Here is a 17,022-nt window from a genome sequence, read left to right as displayed (position 1 = left end):
ATATGGGAAAGGAAATAGTTAATCAAGTCCAGGAAGCACAGAGAGTCCCATACAGGATAAATCCAAGGAGAAACATGCCAAGACACATATTAATCAAACTGTCAAAAATTAAATACAAAGAAAACATATTAAAAGCAGCAAGGGAAAAACAACAAATAACACACAAGGGAATCTCCATAAGGTTAACAGCTGATCTTTCAGCAGAAACTCTGCAAGCCAGAAGGGACTGGCAGGACATATTTAAAGTGATGAAGGAGAGAAACCTGCAACCAAGATTACTCTACCCAGCAAGGATCTCATTCAGATTGGATGGAGAAATTAAAACCTTTACAGACAAGCAAAAGCTGAGAGAGCTCAGCACCACCAAACCAGCTTTACAATGAATGCTAAAGGAACTTCTCTAGGCAAGAAACACAAGAGAAGGAAAAGACCTACAATAACAAACCCAAAACAATTAAGAAAATGGGAATAGGAACATACATATCGATAATTACCTTAAATGTAAATGGATTAAATGCTCCCACCAAAAGACACAAACTGGGTGAATGGATACAAAAACAAGACCCATATATATGCTGTCTACAAGAGACCCACTCAGACCTAGAGACACATACAGACTGAAAGTGAGGGGATGGAAAAAGATATTCCATGCAAATGGAAACAAAAAGAAAGCTGGAGTAGCAATTCTCATATCAGACAAAATAGACTTTAAAATAAAGACTATTAGAAGAGACAAAGAAGGACACTACATAATGATCAAGGGATTGATCCAAGAAGAAGATATAACAATTGTAAATATTTATGCACCCAACATAGGAGCCCCTCAATACATAAGGCAAATACTAACAGCCATAAAAGGGGAAATCGACAGTAACACATTCATAGTAGGGGACTTTAACACCCCACTTTCACCAATGGACAGATCATCCAAAATGAAAATAAATAAGGAAACCCAAGCTTTAAATGATACATTAAACAAGATGGACTTAATTGATATTTATAGGACATTCCATCCACAAACAACAGAATACACATTTTTCTCAAGTGCTCATGGAACATTCTCCAGGATAGATCATATCTTGGGTCACAAATCAGGCCTTGGTAAATTTAAGAAAATTGAAATTGTATCAAGTATCTTTTCTGACCACAACGCTATGAGACCCGATATCAATTACAGGAAAAGATCTGTAAAAAATTCAAACACATGGAGGCTAAACAATACACTACTTAATAACGAAGTGATCACTGAAGAAATCAAAGAGGAAATCAAAAAATACCTAGAAACAAATGACAATGGAGACACGACGACCCAAAACCTATGGGATGCAGCAAAAGCAGTTCTAAGAGGGAAGTTTATGGCAATACAATCCTACCTTAAGAAACAGGAAACATCTTGAATAAACAACCTAACCTTGCACCTAAAGCAATTAGAGAAAGAAGAACAAAAAATCCCCAAAGTTAGCAGAAGGAAAGAAATCATAAAGACCAGATCAGAAATAAATGAAAAAGAAATGAAGGAAACGATAGCAAAGATCAATAAAACTAAAAGCTGGTTCTTTGAGAAGATAAACAAAATTGATAAACCATTAGCCAGACTCATCAAGAAAAAAAGGGAGAAGACTCAATCAATAGATTTAGAAATGAAATAGAATCAATAGAATTAGAAATGAAAAAGGAGAAGTAACAACTGACACTGCAGAAATACAAAAGATCATGAGAGATTACTAGAAGCAGCTCTATGCCAATAAAATGGACAACCTGGAAGAAATGGACAAATTCTTAGAAATGCACAACCTGCCAAGACTGAATCAGGAAGAAATAGAAAATATGAACAGACCAATCACAAGCACTGAAATTGAAACTGTGATTAAAAATCTTCCAACAAACAAAAGCCCAGGACCAGATGGCTTCACAGGCGAATTCTATCAAACATTTAGAGAAGAGCTAACACCTATCCTTCTCAAACTCTTCCAAAATATAGCAGAGGGAGGAACACTCCCAAACTCATTCTACGAGGCCACCATCACTCTGATACCAAAACCAGACAAAGATGTCACAAAGAAAGAAAACTACAGGCTAATGTCACTGATGAACATAAATGCAAAAATCCTCAACAAAATACTAGCAAACAGAATCCAACAGCACATTAAAAGGATCATACACCATGATCAAGTGGGGTTTATTCCAGGAATGCAAGGATTCTTCAATATACGCAAGTCAATCAACGTGATACACCATATTAACAAATTGAAGGAGAAAAACCACATGATCATCTCAGTAGATGCAGAGAAAGGGGATAGGGCTTCCCTGGTGACGCAGTGGTTGAGAGTCCGCCTGCCGATGCAGGTTCGTGCCCTGGTCAGGAGCGGCTGGGCCCATGGGCCATGGCCGCTGGGCCTGCGCTTCCGGAGCCTGTGCTCTGCGGCGGGAGAGGCCGCGGCAGTGAGAGGCCCGTGTACTGCCAAAAAAAAAAAAAAAAAAAAAAAGTCAGATCACGTTATTCTTCTACTCAAAACTCTGTCATGACCCAGATCGTGGTTTCTAGGCACTATTATGCACTAAATGGAACCAGGGGTCCTAAGAGAAATGGTGGATTCTAGATCTGAGGCATGGAAAATGCAAGATAAACCTGGAGTATCTTGTGCAAGAAGGTAAGAAAGTGCTCAAAGAATCATAGGGATGTGTCAAAAAGGACACAGAAGCCAGCTTTCAAGGGCTCCTGTTGAGAAATTTGTCCCATCTAGGACAATTTGAACATCAAAATAATAATAGATTGCAACTCACTGAATAAAATAAGAATCCATGAGTTCATACTGATAAAAATGAATGAATGAATGAATATGGGAGAAGGGAAAACCCTTTCTGTAGAAAGCTGGCTAATAAATGCAAGACAAATGATGGAAATAGAAAATTGCCATTTGGCAACCATCAGGCAAAAATTAACAATGACTGCTAAAACTAATGGTTGAAGGTTTGAGGAGTGCTATACACTGAATGTTTATGTCCCAAACTCATATGTTGAAACCTAGTCTCCAATGTGATGGTATTAGGCAGTGAGGCTTTTGGGAGATGACTGGGTCAAGAGGGTGGAGCCCTCACGAATGGGATTAGTGACCTTATAGAAGAGGCCCCAGAGAACTCCCTCATTCCTTCTGCCCTGTGAGGACACAGCAAGAAGAAATCTGTCTGTGAACCTGGAGGTGGGCCATCACCAGACACCAAATCTACTGGTGCCTTGATCTTGGACTTCCCAGCCTCCAGAACTGTGAGAGATAAATGTCTCTTGTTTATAAGTCACCCAGTCTATGGTAATTTGTTCTAGCATCCTGAATGAACTAAGACAAGGACGAATAGGATATTTACACAGACTCTAAGTATTTTCCCACAGACCGCTTACAAATTACAAATGGAAAAATTATAACTTTACCATGGAGAAATCTGTCAGACATCACCTTAACCAAGTGATCACAGTTAACATTCTCAATAACGGGACAAAATGACATCATGTGTGTCCTGTGTGATGCACTGCAAAGGACACAGCATCGTTTCTGTGCTATTCCTGACAAAAGTATATAACCTGAACTATGAGGAAAGATTAGACAAACCCAAATTGAGGGACATTCTATACAACAGCTGCTGGTACACTTCAAAAAGGTCAATGTCATGAAAGTCAAAGACAGGTTGAGGAATATTTCCACATTAAAGAAGACTAAAAAATAATGACAGCTAAATGCAGTGTGTCATCCTAGATTGGACCCTGGATCAGAGGGGAAAACCAATAAAGGACATTAGTGAGACAGTTGGCTAAATGTGAATATGAACTGTATAGGAGGTAAGAGTACATCAAGGTAAGTTTCCTAATTTTGATGATTGTACTGTGCTTATGTAAGAACACTTTATCCCAAATACCTAAGCTGGCATTTTCCTAAAAATAATATTACATGTTGTCAAGGGATGCCTACATATGTAGCAAAAGTATGAAGGTACGCACAGAAACCACTACCAGCAGGGATTTTTTTGGATGGTAGTGTTTGAGGTAGCAATCAAATATAATCAAGATTGTCCTTGAAAATCTCTTAGGTAGTCACCAACACTTCCACTGTTTCTGTGGTTGAGCCCTGAATTCAATAGCGTGCTTGTGGTTGGGGGGACATGTTGTATGGAAATCATCAGACTCCTAATTGGTCTGGTGGGATGCTCATAGCAGGAAAGAGAAGGGGGAACAATGACAGCCTGGACCTTCACCAGATTAAGGGTCTGTTGTATTGTCAGAAACGGGGACAAAGTCTCACCAAGCTCAGCACTCTGTGTGGGAGGATACTTCAATCAGCAGAGCCATATGGCTATCTAGACCTTCGAGTTTCCAGGGATGGATGGCTCATAACATCCCATGATAGCCTTTCCTGGTGTTTATCAACCCCTATCGTCAATAATGACTTATTTATGTTTAACTCATATCTCCCACTGCAATTTTAATCCATTTCCTATTACTCTATAGATACAGAGAACAGATGGTCAACATTCTCCTTATAACCTTCCTGAGAATGGAAGATAGCCATTGAAGCCCTTCCTCCTCAGGTGGTATTTTTTTTCTTGACCAAAGGGTTCTGACCTCTTCATTTTTTTGCACATTTCGTTTTCCCGTCAATTATTTCATTTGCACTACACTGGATTAACAAAAACCCAGTGTTTTTCTTTGAAAAAGCAACACATACAGATGATTACAATTCTAATAGTACAAAAGTATATGCAGAGAATAGTGAGTTTCCTTCCCATCCAAGACCTCTCAGTCTCCTTTCCTAGAATCAGTTATTCTCACCAGGGTCTCCTTTCAGAGATTTTTAAAAACATATCCAAGTATGTATGAATATATTCTCCTCTAAATTCTTTTTCAATTCAGCAAATATTCGTTAAGCACGTACTATGTGCCAGGCACTGTGCTAACTCTTGGGGCACGAGAGGAGAGATGTGTTTTCCTGTCCTTAGGAGGGGAGAAAGATGTAGTCATTCATTCATCAAATCTTGATTGAGTGCTCCATGTGTGCCAGGCAATGTGTGAACCACTGAATAACATGGAGCCCCAGCCCTTCCAGAACTCCTGGGGGACGGGGAGAGACGGACTAATGAGCAAGCACGATGGGAAATATAAACCACCGCCAGGGGGCGCCAAGATGCCTAGCAATTGCCCCACATCCTCTTGTAAGCTGCATGGCCCCATGTAGGGAGCAGACCTCAAAAGCTTAAGCCTTGTTGCTAGTGAAAAGGGGAAGCGGTGGAGTTCTATGCAGAGCAGGGGGCACTGACACCCGTGCCAGGCCCTGGCCTAAGCCCTTTACACCCACCATCTCACGTAATCTTCACAGTGATATGGGGTGAGTGCCATTATTCATGTTTTACAAACGAGGACATTGAGGGCTCCAGAGATGTTAGGGAACTGGCCCTAAATCACACAATGGAGATTCAAACTCGTCTATCTTCTGCAAAACCGGGGCTCTCATCCACCATGTTGATCACAGTTTCTGGGCTTGGGGGTGAGTAATGCGTGATTCTGATACACCCCTTCTCCCCTCCTCCCCCCATGGAGTACCTACAGGTAATAGGTTGACTCAACCTCTTATTTTATTTTATTTTATTATTTTATTTTATTTTTTGGACTCAGCCTCTTTTTAGACTGACTTTTTCCATTTAAGGTGTGAAGTGGAAAGGAAAATACATTGGTCTGGGAGTCCGGAGCCTCGGTTCTAGTTCCTGCCCTGCCTCTCATAAGGTCCATGACCTTGAGCAAATCATTCTACCCTGTGGACCTCAGGGTCCTGAGCTTGGAAATGCAGAGGGTGGCAGGAACCATCTCTGGATGGTTGATGGGATTTGACATTTCCATCATCCCCAAAGGGCTGTAATGACACATTCTGGGGTAAAAACTACATCCCCCATCTTGAGAATGATACCAACAAACCAGTTCAGTAAGTCTACTTCTTTTTTATCATTTTAGCCACACCTAGCGGCTTGCAGGATCTTAGTTCCTGGACCACAGATTGAACCCAGGCCTGGGCAGTAAAAGCGCTGCGTCCTAACCACTGAACCACCAGGCAAGTCCCTCAGTAATTCTACTTCTTTTCAAGGCAACTTGAAGGATGGATCTGCAGTGACGGTAAACTGCTGGCTCCCCCATACTGACAGTGTGAGATGTGAACAAATTAATACTTTCTTGGCCTCTGCTTTCTGCTCCACGCCCCCTCCCCACTTTCTCAATAAAGTGAAATGAGCTTGAGTTAAGTGAGCAAGTACCTGTTTAATAGATCTAATTTAATTAAAGCCAAAGTCAACTAGCGACTGAAGATAATCGTTAGTGAAAACTGGGAAAGAGCCCTCAAATTAATGGGTTATTGCGGGTGTGTAATAACCTGAGAACTTTGCTCATGCTGATTTCATGCTTGGGAGAGCAGCCCCATGACGTGCTACCAGCCACGAAAAGAGGATGTGCCCGACCAACAAGCCCCATAAAGCTAAGAGCAGAGAGGCTGGTCTGATCCACAAAGGAAGGTGAGTGAGGCATGACCAGCAGATAATGAAGCTCTTGCTTTTTTTTTGCTCGTTTCATTTCACATCAAACATAGGGATTCAGAGACCAGATCTGGTCATTGGCAAAGCAAACTCTTCTTTTGGACCCCACGGTGACACGGGGGTGGGAGGCTAAGGGAGTCTAGTTCTCAGGTAAGTGTCTTCCTCTCTTCCTTCCTTCTTTCTTTTTTTCCTTCCTTTAAATTTCTTTAAATTATAAAAGTAACAGATATTCATCATACAAAACCAAATTGCATGTAACTGTATGAGGCATAAAGGTCCTTAATCTCTACCCTCCCTTTCTCTCTTTCCCTTTTCTTTCTTTCCTTCTTTCCTTCATTTTTTAAAAAATTATGGGAGTAATACAGGTTCACTGTAAAGTAATCAAGCAGTACAGAATGGTATGAGGCATACAGGAAACTGATTTCATTCCCATTCTTCCTATCTCTCTCGTCCCCTTCCTTCCTGTTTTCCCTCCCTTCCTCTTTCCCTCCCTTTCTTTCTCCTTTCCTTCAATTTTTAAAATCACATAGGTAACGTATGATAATTATAAAAGAATCAAGCAGTACAGAATTGTATGGTATGTAAAGGAAAAGTCCTCAGTCCCTGCCCCCTTTACCAACCCACCTTTTCATGCCTGATAGACACAGAGACTTACCTTATTCCTTTCAATGACTGCATAGTATTCTGTAGTGAGAATGTCCCATGATTTATTTATGGGGTGTGAGGTAAGTTTCTGAAACATACCGTGAAATTGTTATAAAAGTTTAGAGGAAATTCAAGAAAGGTATAAATTAGATTGTTTGCTGCTGAAAATTCCATTTTATAGATAGCAATCATATTCATTTCTATAGCCCTTTATACTTTGAAAATTGCGTTTGAAATATAACCTCATTTGATCCTCTTTTATAGCAGTTCTGGGAAATAGGCAGATTATTATCTCTATTTTTACAGATAAGGAAACTGAGGCCCAGGAAAATGAAGGAACAGCAATACGGTCTCAAAGCTAGTTACGGATTCGCAGTCTGTTCCTCTTCCAGCACTGGAAGTTTAAGCTGCCTTTCATCTTGCAAGTTATAAAAGATTTAGACATCCCCTTACTTCTAAGCTCGTAGTTTAGAAAATCCATCCAAGTCATACAAATTCCCTTATTATTCTAATGAGAATGGCAGTAGAACACTTGGTAAATATGAAGAGGTTTATTAATGGCTGGCGCTCATAGCAAGCCCAAGACTCATTTGGTTTCCTAATTGGCTTCTGTTACTTTAAATGTAAAGTGAGTCTATTCACTCCAAACCCTGCTTAGAAGTGGAAAGAAATACAATATGTTGCATTATCCTATAAAAAAATGTTTAAATCAGTAGTAAATCATTCAGAAGTGTATTTTATTTAAAATCAGAAAATACCCATCAGCATCTTACTGCCAAGCTTCTGTAATATGTTTCCATAGGATTTGTAGTTTCAATACCGTTTTGGTTGGAGAAAGGGGGACTTCCAGTGTGTTTCCCAAATAAGTAGCTTTAGTTACGATTATTTAAGGAGAGAAGGTGGATAAATGTAATGAGGTGGTCAGGTTTCTCTAAACAGGTCTGCTTTTTAAAAATAGCAATGATTTGGGAATTCCCTGGTTATCCAGTGGTTGGGACACTGTGCTTCCACTGCAGGGGGCATGGGTTTGATCCCTGGTAGGTCCCACATGATGTGCAGCATGGCCAACCCCCCCCCCAAAAAAAACAGCAACAACAAAAAAGATTAAAAAATAGCAATGCTTTGATGAATTACTTTTGTTAATAAGATCTTGCATAATGCTTCCTCCAAAAAGTTTAGGATCATTAAAACAGCAAGTTGTTGGGTTGAAGTTGTGTGCATTAATGTTGAATACATCACATTTTGTAATTATGCATTTAATGGCTGCCTTCCCCTCTGGACTAAGTGCCTCGTGAGGGCAGGAATCTCTGTCTTGTCTTCCCAGCACTGTATTCCCAGTGTACAACACGGTGTCTGATACATAGTAGACACTCAATAAAATGTGTTAAACGGATATGCAAAAAAATCAGTCGGTGAGGTTGCAGCCAGGCTGCATAACTCAGGCAAGGGTCTATACTGTGGCTGCTGCCATGGCTTTGAGCATGAGGAAAAAGTCTTGTGTGGGATGCGAAGGAAAAGTATAGTCACATGTACTTGGAGATCGTTTGTTCTGAATCTGAACTGGGCATATTTCTGACTTTTTGAACGCAGGTTTAGACAATGAAAGAACACATCATATATCAGAGGCTTTATGGAACCATTCTCATGTTGAGTTTTATCTTTCTCTCAGGTAAGAAAATGTATTCTTATTATCTTTTTCAATATCTCATGGACAGTAGGTTACCGAAATAAACCATTTGAAAAATTGCTGGGCTGCCTCTCAATGGCTTCCTGTCGGTCCATATGGCTATAGGACAAGCTGGAGCTTCAGCAAGTGAATCCACCCTCTCAGGATTCCCTGTGACTGGTGGAGAACTGGCCCCAAGTAGACAGTAGCTTGGACTACTGCTGTCTTTGACATATCTTAATGAAACTCTGACATGCCATTTGGTGGCTAATACACACCTAACATAAGATTTGGGTTTTCTTTTAGGCTGTTTTCTCTTATGCATAATGCTTTATTTAAAGCTCCCTGGAGCATTATGATATCATCTTTCTGTCTCCATGATATATATATATATATATATATATATATCAACAATCATAGAGGCTGTTTTAGGCTGTTTTCTCTTATGCATAATGCTTTATTTAAAGCTCCCTGGAGCATTATGATATCATCTTTCTGTCTCCATGATATATATATATATATCAACAATCATAGAGTATAGACAGGGAAGCTGAGGTGTGATGAACAGGCATCTGTTCTGGGAGGCCCAGCCCTTGCCTACACTCTGATCAGAATGGAGGTAGCTTCTGTCTTTGTTTCTATTCTGCAGCAAATAGATGATGGAGACAGTTGAACCGAAGTAGCTGGTAATTTGGAGACATAAGAACGAGGTTGTCTTGGAAGACTGCAATCTTGTCCATGTTAAGTGAATTCAGTTGGTAACATTGCTCATTTAGCACATCAGTCTTTAGCTAAAAGGCCATACATGCCAATGAGGGACAGTTCCTTGATGAAACAGAAGTGGGGTTTGATTTGAGTGGCCCTCAGATTTGAGAGCTGATCTTCTGGAAAAATACCAAATCATCATCGCCATCAACAACAAGCACTGACTGTGTGCAGAGCCTGACGGGAAACCATGTTTCTTATCATAAAGCTTGAAATGGGATCTAGGGGGCACAGCGGCAACTGTGTCGCCTGGCCTTCACTACCTGCTAAGATGTTGATTTCTCTTTTCCCTGACTATTTCCTCAAAGGCAAGAAACTGTGTTTCCTCGATTTCTTTATCCAAAACATCCGGCACAGGTCTTGACACACAGCTTGTCAGTACATATTTGCTGATTTAATAAATTAATGCAGTTTGAAATGATAAAACCTTGAACACCTGTACGGTGGTGGTGTATGTGACACAAACTCTAAGTGGATTTGTGTGTGTGTGGGCAGGGCATGGGGCATGGATAAGAGGGATCTAGGAATAGAGCGATCTAGAAGTCTTTAGTGTAGTCATGGAAGAAAAAGTGGAAGAGTGTGTGATACTGGAAGGTTAGAATGGGTTTTGTGAGGAATGTCATTGGTCAATGGAAATTATGATAGATGTGCAGATTTTAAACCTTCAAATCCATGAGGCAAGGCAGTGTTTCTTTTAGGTTATTAAACAGTTTTCATTGTCCTTCAGTTGGTGAGAAAGTCATCATTTTCTTCCTGGAACAAAAATTGGTTCTTGAAAAAAATAGTATGACTAAGTTTCAGTCCCCTTCAGGCTCCAGAAGAGTCACCAGCCTCCCAACTGTGAGGGTCATCGTGGGAGACAGGGCGAGGGCCAAGCCTAGATCAGGCAGAGGGTGATTCAGATGCTGTCGCTTGATGAGGCCAGAGTGTGGAGCAAAACCATGCCCATGGAGGAAATACCAAGGGTCAAGAAGAAGAAATCAAATCATTGTAAAGTCTAAAGGTGAGAGCAGTGCCAGAAAGAAGGGAGGAAGACTGAGGTCAGGAACTGAATAGTTGCAGAGTGGAGCGGGGGAGGGCGGAAGAAAGGGTAGAGGTAAGGAATAAAACAGAAATAGCCTCTGGGCTCCCTGCTTTTATTCTTGCTCTGCGATAACCTATTCTCAACACAGCAGTCAGAGCCATCCTTTGATGTATTAAGTCAGATCAGTCACTCTTCTACTCAAAACTTGCCAATATGTCTCCATCACAATTAGAATACAATCCCAACTCTTTAATTAGCCCTAAAAAGCACTGCGCTATCTGGTCTCAGTGCCTCTTGGACCTCATTTCCTACTATGCTTCCTCTCCCTCTCTCTCACTCCAGACACACCAGCTTCCTTCCTAGTCCTTGAGAATGGCAAGCATAGTCCCACCTCAAGGCCTTTGCGCATACTATTACCCATGTCTGGGTCACTCTTACTTCACATCTTTGTAACCCTGGCTCTTTTTCATCTCCTAGGGCTAAACTAAAATGACTCTTCTTCATAAGTTTTTTAAAATGTGTATTTATTTATTTATTTTTTGGCTACTCGACTTGCAGGATCTTAGTTCCCCAACTAGAGATCAAACCTGTGCCCCCTGCAGTGGAAGCGTGGACCTCTAACCACTGGACCGCCAGGGAAGTCCCAAATAACTCTTCTTCAGAGAGGCCTTCCTTAACTATCTGATTGAATGTAGACGTTCCCGTTCCCCTCATCCCTGCCCCTCGCATTATCTAGCTCATCAGCCTGTTAATTTCCTTCCGAGTACTGTTCACAATTTGTAATTCTCTCTCCTTGTTGAGTGACTGCCTCTCTCTCTCTGGAATGTTAAACTGACGAAGGCCAGGGACCTGGTGTGGACATGTGTTCGCTCTATCACTGCACTCCAACACTGCCATATAGTTGGGCCTCAGTGATCATCAGTGTCAAGTAAATGAATGGTCCAGGGTACTTCTGGCTTTATGAGTAAGGGCATCCATTTTGTTGGGTGAGACATGGGCCTTAGGCCCAAGTTTTGAAGGAGCAATCTCATTACCTTTGTGAGGGTAATTCCTTTGCCTCCCATTCCAACAAGAACTCTTGGCAGGCCACATGCGTGGTCAGCAACCTGAGTACTGGAGGAGAGGACATGTGGATAACTCTGTAACTGGTGACTGGTGAGAGAAATGAGGCTCAAAGTTGGATGCTTCTGTATATGGCAGATCTGGTTTTTCGGTTTTGTCTTTTTTTACATTTGTAGAGGGCAAAGTTATTCATTGATGGTAGGAAATTTTTTCCATATACAATGTTTCAGGCTTAATATATCATCTGTTTTTATTAACTAATTAATTTTTATTGAAGTATATTGATTTACAATATTATATTAGTTTCAGGTGTACAACATAGTGATTCAGTATTTTTACAGATTATACTCCATTAAAAGTTATTACAAGATAATGGCTAGAATTCCCTGTGCTATACAATATATCCTTGTAGCTTATTTCGTACATAATAGTGTATACTTTTTAATCCCCTACTCCCTTATTGTACCTCCCCCCTCCTTCCCCCACTGGTAACCACTAGTTTATTTTCTATACCTGTGAGTCTGTTTCTGTTTTGCATATACATTCGCATTACATTTTAGAGTCCACATATAAATGATATACTGTATTCAGTGTCTGACTTATATCACTAAGCAGAATATTCTCTAGGTCCATCTACGTTGCTGCAAATGGCAGAATTTCATTCTTTTTTATGGCTCCGTAATATTCCATTATATAGATATAGATATAGATATCACATCTTCTTTATCCAATCATCTGTTGATGGACACTCAGTTTGCTTCCACATCTTGGCTATTGTAAATAGTGCTGCTTTGATTGTTGGGTGCATATATCTTTTTAAATTAGAGTTCTCATTTTTTTCAGATATATACTCAGGAATGGAATTTCTAGGTCATATGGTAACTCTATTTTTAGTTTTTTGAGGAACCTCTATACTGTTTTCCATAGTGACTGCACCAATTTACATTCCCACCAACAATGTACAAGGGTTTATCTAAAGATTAGTTGGTTACTCACAAGACAAGTGGGAAGTATAGGCAATAGATGGCAGTAGCTCTGGGCCTCTGTGGTTGTCCACAGGTTGGCCATGGTGATGTGGGTAATGAAGCTTCCCAGTATCAAACATGAATCTACTGTATCTACTCAGACAGCCATGGGTCTGCCAGCACCTGGTCTACCAAGTGTTTCAATGCTCCTGGCTATTCATTTGCAAGGATTTGTGATAGTAAGAGCCAGAAGAGCCCTTTTATGAGTGAGTAATGACATTTCCTAGTTGAGGCAGGCATGGTGTGCCCTTGGCAGAATGCTTACTTTCACAGTGGGCAGATTCTCTACAGGATTGAAACAGCCAATGACTCCAGTGGGATCCATCCCCCAAATCTGTTCTGCTCCCTCTCCCTCCTTGAATAGAAGGTATTGCCAGGTGGTTAGCTGGGCCTTGAGCCTTATGCAGTATTATGAGTTGAATTGTTTCCCTCCCACAATTCATATGTTGAAGTCCTAACCCTCAGCACCTGAGAATGTGATCGTGTTTAGAAATAGGGTCATTACAAATGTAATTAGTCAAGGAAAGATGGAGTCACATTGTAGTAGTGCGGAGCCCTAATCCAATATGATGGTGGTCCTTATACAAAGGGAACATTTGGACACAGACAAGCACACAAGGAGAAGGCCGTGTGAGGATAAAGGCAGAGATTGGGGTGATGCAGCAGAAGCCACGGAACACCACATATTGTCAGTAAACCACCAGAAACTAGGAGAGAGGCCTGGAACAGATTTTTCCCTCAGAGTCCTCAGAAGGAAACAACCCTGTTGACACTTTGACCTCAGACTTCTAGCCTCCAGAGCTGTGAGACAATACATTCCTGTTGTTTGTGGTACTTTGTTACAACGCCCTAGCAACTATTACACTCAGACTCTGATGCTCAGTCAGGTTCCCTGGATCAGAACTCTTGGGTAAAGTAGAGGAAACAGGTCACCTCATGGGGGAGAAACAGTGACCAGATTATGCCCACAGTGCCTGACCAGGGGTAAACCTCATTCGTCCACTCCTCCTAAGACAATGCAGGGCAGTGCACCTAGAATCTCAGTCCCCTAACCTTTGAAATACTTTCACATTTCAAGGAGAATCTTTGCCAAGAGAAGACAGGAAAACAAGTATAGAATATATCTGATGATTACTAATGCTGCCTCAGAAAATAAAGGGACTTTACTGAAAAAAAAATCATGCAAATTATCTATCTCTTAGAGTTCTAAACGTTTTATTCACTGCCTTTAATTTAATTTAATTTATTTGTTTGTTTGTTTATTTATTTATTTATCGGCCACGCCTCGCAGCTTGCAGGATCTTAGTTCCCTGACCAGGGATTGAACCCGGGCCATGGCAGTGAAAGCCTCCTAACCACTGAACCCCCAGAGAATTCCCTCACTGACCTTTATTTTTTTTCCATGGTCCAAGTATGTGGTGATTTTTATTAAGAGCAACTTTGGTTCTAAGAATTCCACCCTCAATTCTGTAATGCTTTCCTTTAAAAACAATTATACGAGAGCAAATACAAAAAATCTTAAATTATGAAAACAAATCCATTAAGGCTCCCTTTATATATATTATATACACTCAAACAAGTCAAAATTTTTCAGAGTAGAAGAATAAAGTCAAATGTGATAGCTTAGAAATCAACACTACTTTACGGTGACTAGAAAACACTGAGCTATTTTAAGAAAACCGTAGAGTGGAAAAATGGAGCCATTTTTGTCAAAAAAGTGGCTCAAAGCACTGCCCATGAGTCCTAGGGGTTTGGACTGTACAGTATTAAAGTGTGAGGGGAGAATGATGCCTTTTTAAACTCAGGCTTATGAGCCGAGCTGATCTGGCAACTACAAAGAGCTTCTCTATCTGTACGTTCCACTGTTCACTGAGGAGACACCAGTGAACACTGATTCAATTCAATGAACACTTGACACAATTTACAAGTCTTTTGGCCAGACCTTGGACTACTAATCACTAATAATTTTGCAGATTTGCCTCACTGACTTTTTTTTTTTTTTTTTTGTGGTACACGGGCCTCTCACTGTTGTGACCTCTCCCGTTGCGGAGCACAGGCTCCAGACACGCAGGCTCAGTGGCCATGGCTCACGGGCCCAGCTGCTCTGCGGCATGTGGGATCTTCCCGGACCGGGGCACGAACCCGTGTCCCCTGCATCGGCAGGCGGACTCTCAACCACTGTGCCACCAGGGAAGCCCAACCTCACTGACTTTTAAAATGGATGTATTTGTTACTTTTGGGGTCTGATGGGGAGAGGGAACTATCTCCTGATCTTTTGCCAAAGGTTCTCTAAAACAGAGGGCAGGGCACAAGTTCAGTCTGTAGTTCAGAATTTGTCATCTTATGCCAGATGCTTCACCCACAGCACTGATACTTTTGCACAAGGGACAGCCCACCATATGCTCACCTGTCAGCTTCCAACTCAGTACCCTAATAATAGGGAACAATGATTATATTCAGTAAATAGCAATAAAGTACCTACTATGTGCCAACCATTATGCTGAGCACTGGAAACTGGCAATAGTGGCCAAGACTCCAGTTATACTACTGCCCAGAAAATCAGATAATACAAAAGTTGGAGCATTCTGGGAAAAACTGGCATTGTTTTATGCTCAGTGAATTCAATTCTGCTTTAAAAATTGCTTAAACTTGGCATCCTCAGGCAAAGCAGCTTTAGAATTTAGCAAAAAGCAAAATAGAATGACATCTTGAGTGAGTATTGTGGCAATATGGCAAGAGTATTATTTTCCCTCTGGCTCCGCCAGAGAAAGACCTGGGGCACATTCTCTTGCTATATCAATCTGCTAGAGAGTTATAAAATGGTATCTGGCATATAAAGATATCATGAGAAAAGAAAACTACACACCAATATCCCATATGAATCTAGATGCAAAAATTCTTAACAATATACTGGCAGACTAAATCCAGCAGCATATTGAGGATTATCTACCCTGACCAAGTGGAATTTATATTAGGAATGCAAAGGTGTTTCAACATATAAAAATTCATCTACTAATGTAATACACTACATTAATAGATTGGAGGGAAAAAAACATATGATCATCTTAATTGATGCAGAAAAAACATTTGACAAAATCCAACACCCTTTCATGATAAAAGCACTCAACACTCTAGAAATAGAAGGAAACTTCCTCAAGCTGTAAAGGGCATCTATGAAAACCTAATAGTGAACATCATACTTAATTGTGAATAGCTAAAATCTTCCCCTAAGATCCGGAACAAGACCAGAATGCCCACTTCTGCCACTTCTATTCAGTATTGTGCTGGAAGTTCTAGCCAGAGCAATTGGACAAGAAAAAGAAATAAGACATCCAAACTGGAAAGAAAAAGTAAAACGATCTCTGTTTGTAGATAATACGATCTTACACAAAGAACATCCTAAAGAATCTGAAAAACAGATGATTAAGTTAACAAACAAATTGCAGGATACAAGATCAACACATAAAAATTAGTAGTACATTCTATGCACTAACAATGAACAATCTGAAATGAAGTTAAGAAATAATTTCATTTACAATACTTTCTAAAAGAATAAAATACCAAGGAATAAATTTAACCAAGTAGGTGAAAGACTTCTACACTCAAACCACGAACATTGCTGAAAGAAATTAAAGAAGACCTAAGTAAATGAGAAAAACCCCATGTTTACAGATTTAATATTAAGATGGCAATATACCTCAAAGAGATCCACAGATTCAAGGCAAACTCTATCAAAATCCCAATGGTCTTTTTTAGGGAGTTCCCTGGTGGTCCAGTGGTTAGGACTCAGTGCTTTCACTGCCGCGTGCCTGGGTTCAATCCCTGGTGGGGGAACTAAGATCCCACAAGCCGTGCAGTGTGGCCAAAAAGAAAACATTTCAATAAATAAAAAAAATTCCAATGGTCTTTTTTACAAACATGGAAAAGCCAATCCCACAATTCACATGGAATTGCAAGGAACACTGAATAGCCAACACAACCTTGAAAAAGAACAAAGTTGGAGGACTCACACATCCTGATTTCAAAACCTACTACAAAGTACAATAATCAAAACAGTGTGTTATTGGCATAAGGATAGACATAGATTAATGGAACAGAATTGAGAGTTCAGAAAGAAACCCATACATGTATGGTCAATTAATTTTCTACAAGGGTGCCAAGACCATTCAATGGGGAAAAATAATCTACTTAACAAATGGTGATGGGAAAACTGGGTATGTAAACATATATGCATGTATACATACAAATACATGTAAACACATGTAAAAGAA

Source organism: Pseudorca crassidens, chromosome X (assembly GCF_039906515.1).
Source record: "Pseudorca crassidens isolate mPseCra1 chromosome X, mPseCra1.hap1, whole genome shotgun sequence".
Classification (NCBI taxonomy): Eukaryota; Metazoa; Chordata; class Mammalia; order Artiodactyla; family Delphinidae; genus Pseudorca; species Pseudorca crassidens.
Note: the sequence above shows the minus strand (reverse complement) of the source record.